This window comes from Saccopteryx leptura, chromosome 2, assembly GCF_036850995.1.
Source record: "Saccopteryx leptura isolate mSacLep1 chromosome 2, mSacLep1_pri_phased_curated, whole genome shotgun sequence".
Taxonomy (NCBI): Eukaryota; Metazoa; Chordata; class Mammalia; order Chiroptera; family Emballonuridae; genus Saccopteryx; species Saccopteryx leptura.
The window spans coordinates 1997684-2011944 of NC_089504.1; the positions used below are offsets into that span (position 1 = coordinate 1997684).

At 53.9% G+C, this 14261-nt stretch overlaps 1 non-coding gene across 1 annotated transcript; it reads left to right on the top strand.

Annotated features, from left to right (window-relative positions):
* The first annotated feature begins 13746 nt into the window (after window positions 1-13746).
* TRNAA-AGC (transfer RNA alanine (anticodon AGC)) lies at window positions 13747-13822 on the top strand. Its single transcript has one exon. It is a non-coding gene; the product is annotated as a tRNA-Ala (tRNA).
* The last annotated feature ends 439 nt before the right edge of the window (window positions 13823-14261 follow it).

Sequence of the window (14261 nt, forward strand, 5' to 3'; positions counted from 1 at the left end):
TTTCAAACTTTCTAGTACGAAAACCTCTCCATTAGCAAAATAATAGCCCTTCCCAGGCCGGAAGGCAATCTGTAACTTCACTGACCTTTTTTTTTTTTTTTTAGCTGGTGTGGCTTGGCCCTCATTGTAAATCACACACGAGTATAAAAATCATATTTTTACAAACGTATTTGGCCAACATTCTACCCCTTTTTCTTGCTTGGCTGTCTACACCACAGGCGTTCCAACGCGGGAATGAAGTACATCACAGTCACAGTACAGGTCAGACAATGACAAAGGTGTCCTTTACCAAAACTCTCTGAATCCTTGGCCTAAAATATAAAATGTTCTTGAAGCTTCTTGGTTTGGGGAAGAATGGGGGGCTTCCTCCCTTACCGCGAGCCTGGGTGTTCTCGCTGGGGGGGGGGGCTGTTGCAGGGAAGAAACCCGGTGGAGGATAGACACTCAGACAACTGTATAGGAGGAAAAAGAGAACTTATTAAAGCCAGCGGAGCACGCAGGGTCTATAGCTCCAAAGACACGTGCTCCCCGAGGTTAGACTTCTTACATCTTACGAACCCTCTACAGAACACAGGTTTATATGCATGGGTCTCGTGATTCCTTTGCCTAGAGGTACTCACATCCATCACACGATTTCAGGATGGGAGGGGCTTACAGGATGTCAGCAGAGGACAAGCGTTTGTAAATCGCCCATTAAGGAGAGAGAAGGGGGGGAGGAAAGGGCTGCTTAAACCAACCCTCCCCTCCTGCATTCCTGGCTGTTTTACCTCCTTTCACTCAGGTGTGGAGAAGGGAGGGGGTCCAAGTCTCCTTTCTCTTTCTATTCAAAACCTTCTAAGTACAAAAATCTCTCCACGGACAATATAACAGCCCTTCCTAAACAGGACTGCGATCGGCCATCTTGAGCTGGTGTAAATCACACACAAGTATAAAAATCGTATTTATAAAATCTCTCTGGGCCCTGGTTGGTTGGCTCAGTGGTAGAGCATCAATCCGCCTTGTGGAAGTCCCGGGTTCGATTCCCGGCCAGGGCACACAGGAGAAGCATGCTTCTCCACCCTTCCCCGTCTCCTTCCTCTCTGTCTCTCTCTTCCCCTCCCACAGCCGAGGCTCCATTGGAGCAAAGTTGGCCTGCCCGGGTGCTGAGGATGGCTCCATGGCCTCTGCCTCAGGCGCTAGAATGGCTTCGGTTGCAACAGAGCAACGGTCCAGAAGGGCAGAGCATCACCCCCTGGTGGGCGTGCCAGGTGGATCCCGGTCGGTCGGGTACATGCAGGAGTCTGTCTGACTGCCTCCCTGCTTCTCACTTCAGAAAAATACAAAAAAAAAAAATCTCTCTGAACACTTGGCCTAAATCAGGGGTCAGAAACCTTTTTGGCTGAGAGAGCCATGAATGCCACATATTTTAAAATGTAATTCCTTGAGAGCCATACAACGACTCCTGTACGTTAGGCATTATCCAATAGAAATTTGGTGTTGTCCCGGAGGACAGCTGTGATTGGCTCCAGCTACCCGCAACCATGAACATGAGCAGTAGGAAATGAATAGATTGTAATACATGAGAATGTTTTATATTTTTAACGTTATTATTATTTTTCTTAAAGATTTGTCTGCGAGCCAGGTGCAGCCATCAAAAGAACCACATCTGGCTCGCGAGCCATAGGTTCTTGATCCCTGGCCTAAATCATAAAATGCCTTCTAAGCCTCTTAGTGAAAGGGGGGTTTCTCATCTCAGAGCCTTAGTTTCCCGGCTGTTAAACGCCATGCTTGCTGGTCCCACGGTCGCAGGGAGACTGACAACATGCTCGGCCCCATACCCCCGCCCCCCCAGCCTGTGCGTTGACCCAGCCCTGAGGGTGAGGCCTCTGAGGCGGGGGAGGCATTTCTCTCAGGGCAGGACCCCCCCCCCCGCCGCCGCCCCCACCCCTGCGTGCTCATCCCCCCGCCGCCCCCACCCCTGCGTGCTCATCACCAGCCACTCCTGTCTGCTTCCGACGGGAGTCCTTTCACCTTCTGGGTTTACTGGGGCTGAATCACCCTCATCACCCGGTTTACGGGGCGTCTGGGCTGCTTGTGCCAGCAGATCGGTGGGCCCTCCCGTCCGCCTGCCGTTCCCCAAGGCCGACGGAGCCCTGGGGCCAGAGCACAGGCTTTCGGGCCGCCGGACCAGAGGGTGAGTCAGGGAGATAGATGCCTGGGGTAGGCGTCCTCGAGGGCCTCAGAGGGGCAGTCAGACCAGCAGGGCGGCCTCACTGCATCCGCCTGGCGCCGTGCGGGGCCGGGGCCCGGGACAACAGGCCTGGGCAGGCGGGCCAGCCCCAGGTAAGGGTGCCCCAGTGTGGTCAGCAGGCACTGGACCATTCGGGGATGGGGCTGTAGTGTGACCAATGTGGCCTGGGGTCCTTTGCTTTTCTGAGCCCCCTTCCTCCATAAAGAACAAATATATTACTATTATATGTCAAAGGGTTTTCTCGTTTCTAAAAATTCAGATGTTTTTTTACCCTCCTGATTTTGAAAGACGTGAACATATTACCCTGAGCATCTGGGTGTTGGAGGGCCCAGAGGAGGGGCCTGACTCGGACCAGGGGAGGGGGCAGTCAGGAACAAGGCTCAGATGTGACACTAGAGCCTGGAACCAGATGTGAGAAGAGCCAGCCTGGGAGGGGGGCGTGGGGGTCGACAGGGAGAGCCCCAGGGCCCCCTGGAGAAGGACGGAGCCCAGGGTTGTTCCAGCAGCGTCCAGACCAGGAGGCTGTGAATCGGGCCTGTGGGGGCAGGATCTGGGGGGGGGGGTCCCGTGGGGGCAGGATCTGGGGGGGGCCCGTGGGCAGTCACCCGCCTCGCCTCGCTGGGGCCGGGGCTTATCCCGAGGGCCATGGGAACCACAGGAGGTGTAAGCAGGCGTGGACAAGTTTCCACCTGCATTTCAGAGGCTGCTGGACGGGTGGATTGGGGGGTAAGGGGAGGGTGGGGGCTGACGCCACAGCCTGGCGTCAGGAGGAGACGCCGCTGCAGGTGTTGGGGGTGGGGCAGGGGTCCCAGCAGGAAAGGGGCTGGTGAGGGAGAGGACAAGAGACCCCCTAGCCCCGTGCCTCAGTTTCCCTACCTATACAATGAAGAGTTGGGCCAGAGAGACTTCAGAAAAGTCCCCGAAGGAACTGCGTGCGGGCTTGGGGCCAAGAGAGGCATCATTTGGTTTGACGGGACTTCCTCCAGGATTTCAGGAGGGGGAGGAGGTCGGGGCCCCCCAACACCCCCCGACGCCCCCCTATGCCGCAGCTCCCCAGCCTCAGAGCCCTGCCCGCTCCCTGCCCTCCCTTGGCCCCGGGGCCCCCGACCTCGGGACCCACAGCCCTGTGGTTTCCCACCTGCTCGCCGCCCCCCTTCCCTTTCAGGCTCCCTCGGCCAAACCGCCATCAGTCAGCGGGCAACACCTGTGGCTCTGCCCGCACGTTCCCACGCTCCTCTGCCCACCACCGGTCCCCAAGGCGGGACTGCCCACCTTGTGCTGGGCTCAGGGAGGCTCAGGTGCCCAGAGGCCCCGTGCGGACCCCCAGGCCTGGGGGCTGCAGCCTGTGGTCCTGTCCTGTGAACCCAGGAGAGGTCCCCAACCGGAGCCCTGGCTAGGATGAGCCAGGCCCTTCACTGGCTGACCGAGTTACGACCCCGTTACACAAGGGAGGAGATGCCCCCCACCCACACCCCCGCCCCTGGCTTCCCTCCCCGGGCTCTGCCTCTGAGCAGGGAGGGAATGAGAACCAGGAGAGGGGCCCTGGCCGGTTGGCTCAGCGGTAGAGTGTCAGCCTGGCGTGCACGGGACCCGGGTTCAATTCCCAGCCAGAGCACATAGGAGAAGCGCCCATTTGCTTCTCCACCCCCCCTCCTTCCTCTCTGTCTCTCTCTTCCCCTCCCGCAGCCAAGGCTCCATTGGAGCAAAGATGGCCCGGGCTCTGGGGATGGCTCCTTGGCCTCTGCCCCAGGCGCTAGAGTGGCTCTGGTCGCGGCAGAGCGACGCCCTGGAGGGGCAGAGCATCGCCCCTGGTGGGCGTGCCGGGTGGATCCCGGTCGGGCGCATGCGGGAGTCTGTCTGACTGTCTCTGTCCGTTTCCAGCTTCAGAAAAATACAAAAAAAAAAAAAAAAAAAAACCCCAGGAGAGGCACCCCCCCCCCATGGAAGCCTCTCCCACCCCCCGGGGTGTGCCCGTGTGCTGTCCAGGACCTGCTCCCTGCTGGCCGCCTGAGAATGGGTGGGGAGGCTGGTGGTCACTGACATGTGCCTACCAGAGCCCGGCAGGCGTGGAGGGAGCTGTGCCCGGGTCAGGGCTGTCTGTCTGTTGCGGAGACCTAGAAACTGCCCAGAGTGGCCTCCTGCTCTGCGCCTCGGTTTCCCCGGCAACACCAGGACCTGCGACTCTGAGCCAGCAAGGGCCAGGATGGGGCCAGGACAGTCCCCAGGGCCACACTCTGGGGACGGGACCTCCACAGCTTCCCCGGCTCTTCCTTTCTCAGCAAACAAGGTCTGCGGGCCGTGTGCCGCTGCTCTGATTTGTTCTGGGGCGGGGGTGTCTGGGGGCCTGTCCTGCCCACCTTGGCACAACAGACACGCCCCTTAGCCCATGGCCCCTCCTCAGTCAGGGCACCCCAAACCTCCAGATCCCCTCACTGAGGTCCCTGCCTGCAGAGCTGCCCTGGGACAAGCTGCCCACGTGTGGGGGGCACACACCATAGGGGGGGGGTCACAGCTTAGTCCCTAAGGGGAGGGAGAGAACTGGGGGGGGCGCACACCATGGGGGGGTCACAGCTTAGTCCCTAAGGGGAGGGAGAGAACTGGGGGGGGCGCACACCATGGGGGGGTCACAGCTTAGTCCCTAAGGGGAGGGAGAGAACTGGGGGGGGGTTACTGGGACAGACCAGAGGCCCGAGTGGACAGTTACTCTGCTCCAGGAGGAGGTCAGAGGATGAGCTTGGCCCCCGCCCCCTACGCCAGCCCCAGCTCCGCCCTGCCCACGAGGGGCTGCAGAGCCCCCGCCCCCTACGCCAGCCCCAGCCCCAGGCCCACCCTGCCCACGAGGGGCTGCAGAGCCCCCGCCCCCTACGCCAGCCCCAGCCCCGCCCTGCCCACGAGGGGCTGCGGAGCCCCCGCCCCCTACGCCAGCCCCAGCCCCGCCCTGCCCACGAGGGGCTGCAGAGCCGGGGCCCCAGCTGCTGTGCCCTGCCCTCCGGAGCCCTAAGCCCTGGCTGGGAGGGTCTCACCACTCCCCCAGGCCTACATGGGGTCGGAGAGGTGTGCGCCCCCACCTGCAGGACCACGCAGGGGTATCTGCCGCTCCCCTGCTCACCCCTTCACCTCTGCCCCCCCATCCTGCCCCGGGTGGTGATGACTACACGACCATGGGGGGTGGAAAATGTGATCAGCGAGGCCTGGCAGTGACCCCACACTCCAGGGCAGGGCTTGGGGTTCAGACTAGCCTCCCCGAGCGGGGCAGAGGGGAGGGAAAGCTCCCAGCCCCCGGGGAGGCTGAGGAGAAGCCCGTCCCCCTCCAGGATGGACCCGCCTCCAATCTCCCCCATCCCCTCCCACCCCTGGCGTCTGTGGGCCGCCTGCTCCCTAAGCTTCTGGCGCCACCTGCTGGGCTCAGTGGGCCCTGCACCGCTCCGCCCGCTTAACCATTGACACACACATGGGGGACCAGATGGGGAGGAGCCCAGAAAAGAAGGGGTTCAGGGGGGAGGAGCTCAGATAGGGAGGGTCTGATAAATCCTTTGAGACGTGAGTGGCTTGAGGAGGACTGGCAGACCAGGTGCACGCCTGCCTGTGCCCCCCCCACACACACACACACTCACACACACTCGGTCATTCCTGGGGCCGCACTGCCCCCCAGTGGCCTCAGGACGCTCCACGTGGGGCTGGTTCGGCGGCCCAGTCCCAGAGGGCCGCTCAAGCATGCCCAGAGCAGGCCCGGGGTGACGGGGGTAATGGTGTTGGGAGGGGAGCACTTGGCCATGCGGGGTACAAGGACACTGAGGTCGTGTGAGGGCAGAGTCTAGCAAGCCACTGACCCCGTGCTCTGTCCCCTAAATCCCCAAGGACAGTCTGGGGCTGAGCCTGAGAGCCCTGGTTTCCAGATCTGGCAGTACTCACCCCTTCCCCAGTGCAGGAGGAAGGCGACCCTAGACCCCCTCTCCCGGAAGAGCCTGGAAGAGCAGGACCCGCCCCTCCCGGGGACCCAGGCCGCCTGGGCAATGAGAGCGTGCGGCCAGGCCCAGCCAAGGACTGCGGAAGAGGACATCAAACCTTACAGACTTAAGCCTTGGCCGGTTGGCTCAGTGGTAGAGCATTGGCCCGGCGCGTGGAAGTCCTGGGTTTGATTCCCGGCCAGGGCACACAAAAGAAGCGCCCATCTGCTTCTCCACCCCTCCCCCCTCTTTTCTCTCTCTATCTCTCTCTTCCCCTCCTGAAGCCAAGGCTCCATTGGAGCAAAGTTGGCCCGGGTGCTGAGGATGGCTCCATGGCCTCTGCCTCAGGTGCTAGAATGGCTCCAGTTGCAGCAGAGCAACGTCCCAGATGGGCAGAGCATCGCCCCCTGGTGGGCATGCCGGGTGGATCCCGGTCGGGCACATGTGGGAGTCTGTCTCTCTGCCTCCCTGCTTCTCACTACAGAAAAATACAAAAAAAAAAAAAAAAAAACAGAACTAAACAAATGAACAAGAAAACACTACAGACATAAAAGAATAGAGTTAGAAACAGGAGCAATCGAACATGGACACACAGTAGAGAAGAATCAATGAAACCAAACATTTGAAAAGAATCAGTGAAACCGATTAATTTCCACTTGAACTGACAGAGAAAAAGAGAAGGAAACGACCAATATCGGGAATGGAAGAGGAGACATCCCTTCACACCCAGCAGACGTTAGGAGAGTAATATTTCTGCATCTCCGATAACTTGATGACCCTTAAAAGACATAAATGATCAAGCCTGGCCTGTGGTGGCGCAGTGGATAAAGCGTCGACTTAAAAATGGAAATGCTGAGGTCTCCGGTTCGGAGCCCTGGGCTTGCCTGGTCGGGGCACATGTGGGAGTTGATGCTTCCAGCTCCTCCCCCTGTCTCTCTCTTCCCTCTCTCTCTCCCTCTCTCTCTTCTCTCTAAAATGAATAAATAAAATAAAAAAAATTTTTTTTTAAAAAGACATAAATGATCAAAACAGGCACAAGAAGAACTATGTAATCCGAATAGCTCTATATCGATTCAAGAAACCCAAATAATAATAAATAATCTTGTCACAAAGAAAATGCCGGGCCCAGATGGCTCCCGCCCCCACGCCGGGGTGCACGTGACCAAGCATTCCAGGAAGACATATCAATTCTACACAGATTTTCCCAGAAAATAAAATTTTCTGAGGCCTCCATTATCCTGAGACCAAAATTGGACAAGATGTCACAAGAAAAGAGAATTACAGACCAATATCCCTCATAAGCACAAACATAAAAATCTTTTTCTTTTTTTTTTTTTTAACAAAATAGTAGTAAATCGAATTAAGACGTAAATGAAAAGGGGGGAGGTTCATCTCAGGAATGCAAGGAGGGTTCAACGTGTAAAAATCAGTCAGTGTCACTGTTAACAGGGCAAACAGGAGGTCCACACAGTCACCTTCAATAAAAGCAGCAAAGGGCCCTGGCCGGTTGGCTCAGCGGTGGAGCATCGGCCTGGCGTGTAGGGGACCTGGGTTCGATTCCCGGCCAGGGCACATGGGAGAGGCGCCCATTTGCTTCTCCACCCCCCCTCCTTCCTCTCTGTCTCTCTCTTCCCCTCCTGCAGCCAAGGCTCCATTGGAGCAAAGATGGCCTGGGCACTGGGGATGGCTCCTTGGCCTCTGCCCCAGGTGCTAGAGTGGCTCTGGTCGCGGCAGAGCGACGCCCCCTGGTGGGCAGAGTGTTGCCCCTGGTGGGCGTGCTGGGTGGATCCCGGTCGGGCGCATGCGGGAGTCTGTCTGACTGTCTCTCCCCGTTTCCAGCTTCAATTTATTTAAATAAATAAATAAATAAATAAATAAATAAAATAAAAGCAGCAAAGAGCATTTGACAGAAACTCAAAACACCATTCATGATAGAACTCGGGGCAATTGAGGAATGGAAGGGAACCGACCCAATTTGATAAGAGCATCTACACCAGGGGTCCCCAAACTTTTTACACAGGGGGCCAGTTCACTGTCTCTCAGACTGCTGGAGGGCCAGACTATAAAAAAAACTATGAACAAATTCCTATGCATACTGCATATATCTTATTTTAAAGTAAAAAAAACAAAATGGGAACAAATACAATATTTAAAATAAAGAACAAGTAAATTTAAATCAACAAACTGACCAATATTTCAATGGGAACTATGCTCCTCTCACTGACCACCAATGAAAGAGGTACCCTTCCAGAAGTGCGGCGGGGGCTGGATAAATGGCTTAAGGGGGCCGCATGTGGCCCGCGGGCCATAGTTTGGGGACCCCTGGTCTACACAGTGCCTGCAGCTGAAATCCTGTGGAACGAGGAGAAGCCGAATCCTGTTCCCCAAGATCACAAACAAGGCAAGGATGTCCACTCTCACTGCCCTTGGGCAGCCTTGTCTGGGAGGTCCCAGCCAGGGCAAGAAGGCAAGACAAGGAAACAGAACACACACAAATTTCTTTTTCTTTTTTTCTTTTTTTAAATTTAATTTTTTTTTTTTTTTGTATTTTTCTGAAGCTGGAAACGGGGAGAGACAGTCAGACAGACTCCCGCATGCGCCCGACCGGGATCCACCCGGCACGTCCACCAGGGGGCGATGCTCTGCCCCTCCGGGGCGTCGCTCTGCCGCGACCAGAGCCACTCCAGCGCCTGGGGCAGAGGCCAAGGAGCCATCCCCAGTGCCCGGGCCATCTTTGCTCCAATGAAGCCTTGGCTGTGGGAGGGGAAGAGAGAGACAGAGAGGAAGGAGGGGGGGTGGAGAAGCAAATGGGCACCTCTCCCATGTGCCCTGGCTGGGAATCGAACCCGGGTCCCCCGCACGCCAGGCCGACGCTCTACCACTGAGCCAACCGGCCAGGGCCTTTTTCTTTTTTTATTCAGTGAGAGGAGGGGAGGCAGAGACAGACTCCTGCATGTGCCCAGCTGGGATCCACCTGGCATGCCCACTAGGGGGCGATGCTTTGTTTCTCAGCAACCAAGCTATTTTGGTGCCTGAGGTGAGGCCATGGAACCATCCTTAGCACCTGGGGCCAACTCACACCAATCGAGCCCTGGCTGCAGGAGAGGGAGAGGGAGAGAGAAGCAAGAGGGGGAGGGGTGGAGAAGCAGATGTTTACTTCTCCTGTGTGCCCTGACCGGGAATTGAATCTGGGATGTCCACACGCTGGGTCAACGCTCTACCACTGAGCCAACCAGCCAGGGCTTAATTTCTTTCTTTCTTTCTTTTTTTTAAGGCGTGATTGATTCCATTGGTAGAAAATTCTTTCAAAACAACAAAAGTAGCATGCGGAACTATCAAGTAAATTTAGCAAGGTTGAGGGGGTCAAGGGTTAATTTAGAAAAATCAATTGTAGGCCCTGGCCTGTTGGCTCAGCGGTAGAACATTGGCCTGGTGTGTGGAAGTCTCGGGTTCGATTCCCGGCCAGGGCACACAGGAGAAGCGCCCATCTGCTTCTCCACCCTTCCCCCTCTCCTTTCTCTCTCTCTCTCTCTCTCTCTCTCTCTCTCTTCCCCTCCCGCAGCTAAGGCTCAATTGGAGCAAAGTTGGCCCTGGCACTGAGGATGGCTCTATGGCCTCCATCTCAGGTACTAGAGTGGCTCTGGCTGCAATGGAGCAACGCCCCAGATGGGCAGAGCATCACCCCCTGGTGGGCATGCAGGGTGGATCTCAGTCGGGCGCATGCGGGAGTCTGTCTCTCTGCCTCCCTGCTTCTCGCTTCGGAAAAATACAAAAAAAAAAAAAGAAAAAAAGAAAAATCAGTTGCAGCCCTGGCTGTGTCACTCAGAGGGTAGAGCATCGTCTGGCATGCCGAGGCTGTGGGTTCGACCCCCAGTCAGGGCACCTATGAGAAATGACCACTGAGTGTACAACGAAGTGAGCTAGTGGGACAATGAGCTGACACTCCTCCCCTCTCTCTCCCTTCCTCGCCTCCCTTCGTCAAATCAATGGAAAAAAATTATTGTTTAAAAACAAAAAAAATCGCCTGACCTCTGGTGGCGCAGTGGATAAAGCATCGACCTGGAAATGCTGAGGTCGCTGGTTTGAAACCCTGGGCTTGCCTGGTCAAGGCACATATGGGAGTTGATGCTTACAGCTCCTCCCCCCTCTCTCCCTCTGTCTCTCTCTCTCTCCTCTCTAAAAAAAAAAAAAAAAAAAAAAAAAAAAAAAAAAAAAAAAAAACAAGAAAAATCAATTACATTTTAATTTATTTTTTTTAGACTTTTATTTATTCATTTTTAGAAATGAGAGGGGAGAGAGCAAGAGAGAGAGAGAGAGAGAAGGGGGGAGGAGCAGGAAGCATCAACCCCCATATGTGCCTTGACCAGGCAAGCCCAGGGTTTCAAACTGGCGACCTCAGCGTTCCAGGTTGACGCTTTACCCACTGCGCCACCACAGGTCATGCCAATTACATTTTTTTTACATGCTAGTAATGAAGCATTGGAAAATTTTAAAAATCTACAAGAGCATCAAACACATCAGCGTTGTCGGAATCCAAATAATGAGAAAGAAATAGACTTTCCGAAAGAAAGCTTCACTGAGGGAGACTAGGGGAGGCCTCCGTGCTCGGAGGGCTAGAGGATGTTTGCAGGTTGGAAAACTCAACATTCCTGAGAAAATCACTCTCGGCAAAACAACGCAGGGACTCGTCGCAAGTTCTATCAAAATTCCATCAGGCTTTTTTACAAGTGTTTCGACAAGATGGTTCTAATTTGAAGGGACGGGTGAAGGATCTACAACAGCCGGCAGAATGTCGAGAACGTAAACAAAATCGAAGTCCCTCCACTTTAAAGATTTGCTTTGAAGCTGGAGTAATTAAGACAGTGTGTGGTGCGGGCAGATGGCTAGACAAATGGGCTAATGGACAACAGCGCAGGAGTCCAGGAATAGACTCCCAAACATATGGTCAAAGGATTTTCAACTGAGATGCCAAGTCAACTCAACTGGCAAAGAATATCTTTTCTTTCTTTCTTTCTTTTTTTTTTTTTTAAACAAATGGTACTGGAAGAGCTGGATATCCCTATAGAGGAAAAAAAAAATGAACCTCAAATTTTATTTCATGCTTTGCATATAAAGATGGAAGGAATCAGGATGGATCAGAGGCCTAAACGTAAAACCCAAAATCTTCTGGAAGAAAACAGGAGGGAAAGAATATCTTCATGACCTCGGGGTGGGCAAAGATGTCTTCCAGGTCACCAAAGGACAAGCTAGACAAGAAAAGAAATGGATACATTATCATCAGAAGACACCATTGAGAAAATGAATAGGCAACCCAGGAACTGGAGGCAGGGAGGGGCGGGGACGTCATAGTACAGTTTCTGACAAAGGATTTGTGTTCAGAATATGTAAAGAGCACTGGCAAACAAACAATACAAACATAGACCACCCAACTTTTTAAAATGGGCAAAGTATCTGAATGGACATTTCACAAAAAGAGATACACAAGTGACACATAGAAAGGCACCCAACATTTGTAAGATGTCAGGGAAATGCACATTAAAATCACAGTGAGCCTGACCTGTGGTGGCACAATGGATAAGGCGTCGACCTGAAACACAGGTCACCAGGCTTGACCGGTTGTTGGGCAGATAAAAATATATTGTGCTCACTTTGTTAAAGATGGCGCTGCCCACATGGAAGCCGTGGTCCAGGTGATATTAATGTGTGTTGGGGGCGGGCTGTGGGCAGGCAGGATCCTTGTAGCCTGGGGCTTGGTTTTAGGACTAAGCCTTTCCCACCCTTTTTGATGTGGGGTGGTACAATCCCATCATGCCTCAGATAAGTGACTTTTGTATTAGAGACTTCCCTATTTTGTATATTGGATTAAAGGTTTTGATTTCTGCACTATAAATTGGGGCAGACTGGGAGCTTGCTCTCTCAGTTCCTGAAATTAGCATTAGAGGAGAGGGCAGAGAGGAGAGCAGAGAAAGGCCACATGGAGGAGGCCAGGAGAAGCAGCCAAGATGACGGAGTGTTGAAGGAGAAGCCAGTTTGTGCAGAGTTTGTGCGGAGAGAAGGAGATGGGGAATAGAGGTGAATAAGGCTAGTAGTGAGCTAGAAACCTTTGATTCTAGGAAACTCGGATAAGTCAGTCGCTTGGTGAGCACTGAATGAGTGGGTTTTGGAGCCCAGTGTGTGTTTTTACTTGCCTGTCGGGTGCAAGCTAGGATTAAAGATGATGGCCCATCAGCTTTTGGCTCCATTGTTTCTTTACCAACTGTCCGAATCCAATGCGAACCTGCATGGGCCGGGCGGCTGTGATGGTGGCTGCAGCCACTGGCTTTACACCGGTCAAGGCAATATGAGAAGCAACTATGAGTTGATGCTTCTTGCTCCTCCTCCCTGCCTTTTTCTCTCTCTCTTCTCAATCAATAAAATATTTTCAAAAATCACAGTGACATACTCATATACACCAATTGACAGATGACCGCTAAAAGTCCCAAAACTGACACCAACTATTGGTAAAGACGTTTAGTGACTGGAACACTCCCATTTTGCCAGCAGAAAGGTAAAATGACATAGCCAGTTAGAGAATACTTTGGGAGTTTTTTTTTTATTAAGTTAGCTATGCTTGCCCTGGCCGGTTGGCTCAGTGGTAGGGCGTCGGCCTGGCGTGTGGAAGTCCCAGGTTTGATTCCCGGCCAGGACACACAGGAGAAGCACCCATCTGCTTCTCCACCCCTCCCCCTCTCCTTCCTCTCTGTCTCTCTCTTCCCCTTCCGCAGCCAAGGCTCCATTGGAGCAAAGATGGCCCGGGCGCTGGGGATGGCTCCATGGCCTCTGCCTCAGGCGCTAGACTGGCTCTAGTCTCAATAGAGCACCCCCTAGTGGGCGTGCCGGGTGGATCCCGGTTGGGCGCATGCGGGAGTCTGTCTGACTGCTTCCTCGTTTCCAGCTTCAGAAAAATACAAAAAAAAAAAGTTAGCTATGCTTCTCCCCATCACCTGCAATTTGACCCTCTGTTGAGTCCACGCTGATACAAACAGATTTCGTGCTGGGCTCTGACCCTCAGTGTGGAACAAGTACCCCTGAGTCCACACTGATACAATTAGTGATTGGATACATGAAGGAGATACAAACAGTGATTGGATACATGAAGGAGATACAAACAGTGATTGGCTACATGAAGGAGATACAAACAGTGATTGGCTACATGAAGGAGATACAAACAGTGATTGGATACATGAAGGAGTACAAACAGTGATTGGATACATGAAGGAGTACAAACAGTGATTGGATACATGAAGGAGATACAAACAGTGATTGGATACATGAAGGAGTACAAACAGTGATTAGATACATGAAGGAGATACAAACAGTGATTGGGTACATGAAGGAGATACAAATAGTGATTGGATACATGAAGGAGATACAAACAGTGATTGGATACATGAAGGAGATACAGTGATTGGGTACATGAAGGAGATACAAACAGTGATTAGCTACATGAAGGAGTACAAACAGTGATTGGATACATGAAGGAGATACTAGGCAAACCCTCCTGCTGAAGATTTTTAAATATATACTTTAGCCCTGGCTGGTTGGCTCAGCGGTAGAGCGTCGGCCTAGCAAGCGGAGGACCCGGGTTCGAGTCCCGGCCAGGGCACATGGGAGAAGCGCCCATTTGCTTCTCCACCCCTCTGCCGCGCTTTCCTCTCTGTCTCTCTCTTCCCCTCCCGCAGCCAAGGCTCCATTGGAGCAGAGATGGCCCGGGCGCTGGGCATGGCTCTGTGGCCTCTGCCTCAGGCGCTAGAGTGGCTCTGGTCGCAATATGGCGACGCCCAGGATGGGCAGAGCATCACCCCCTGGGGGGCAGAGCACCGCCCCTGGTGGGCGTGCCGGGTGGATCCCGGTCGGGTGCATGCGGGAGTCTGTCTGACTGTCTCTCCCTGTTTCCAGCTTCAGAAAAATGAAAAAATAAATAAATAAAAAAATATATATATATATACTTTATATAGATACCCCCCCCCCAGGCGGTGGTGCATAAGCCCTCTCCTCAGGAGTGCATGGTGACATCCTTCCAATAGAGGACAGCGTAGAATGTG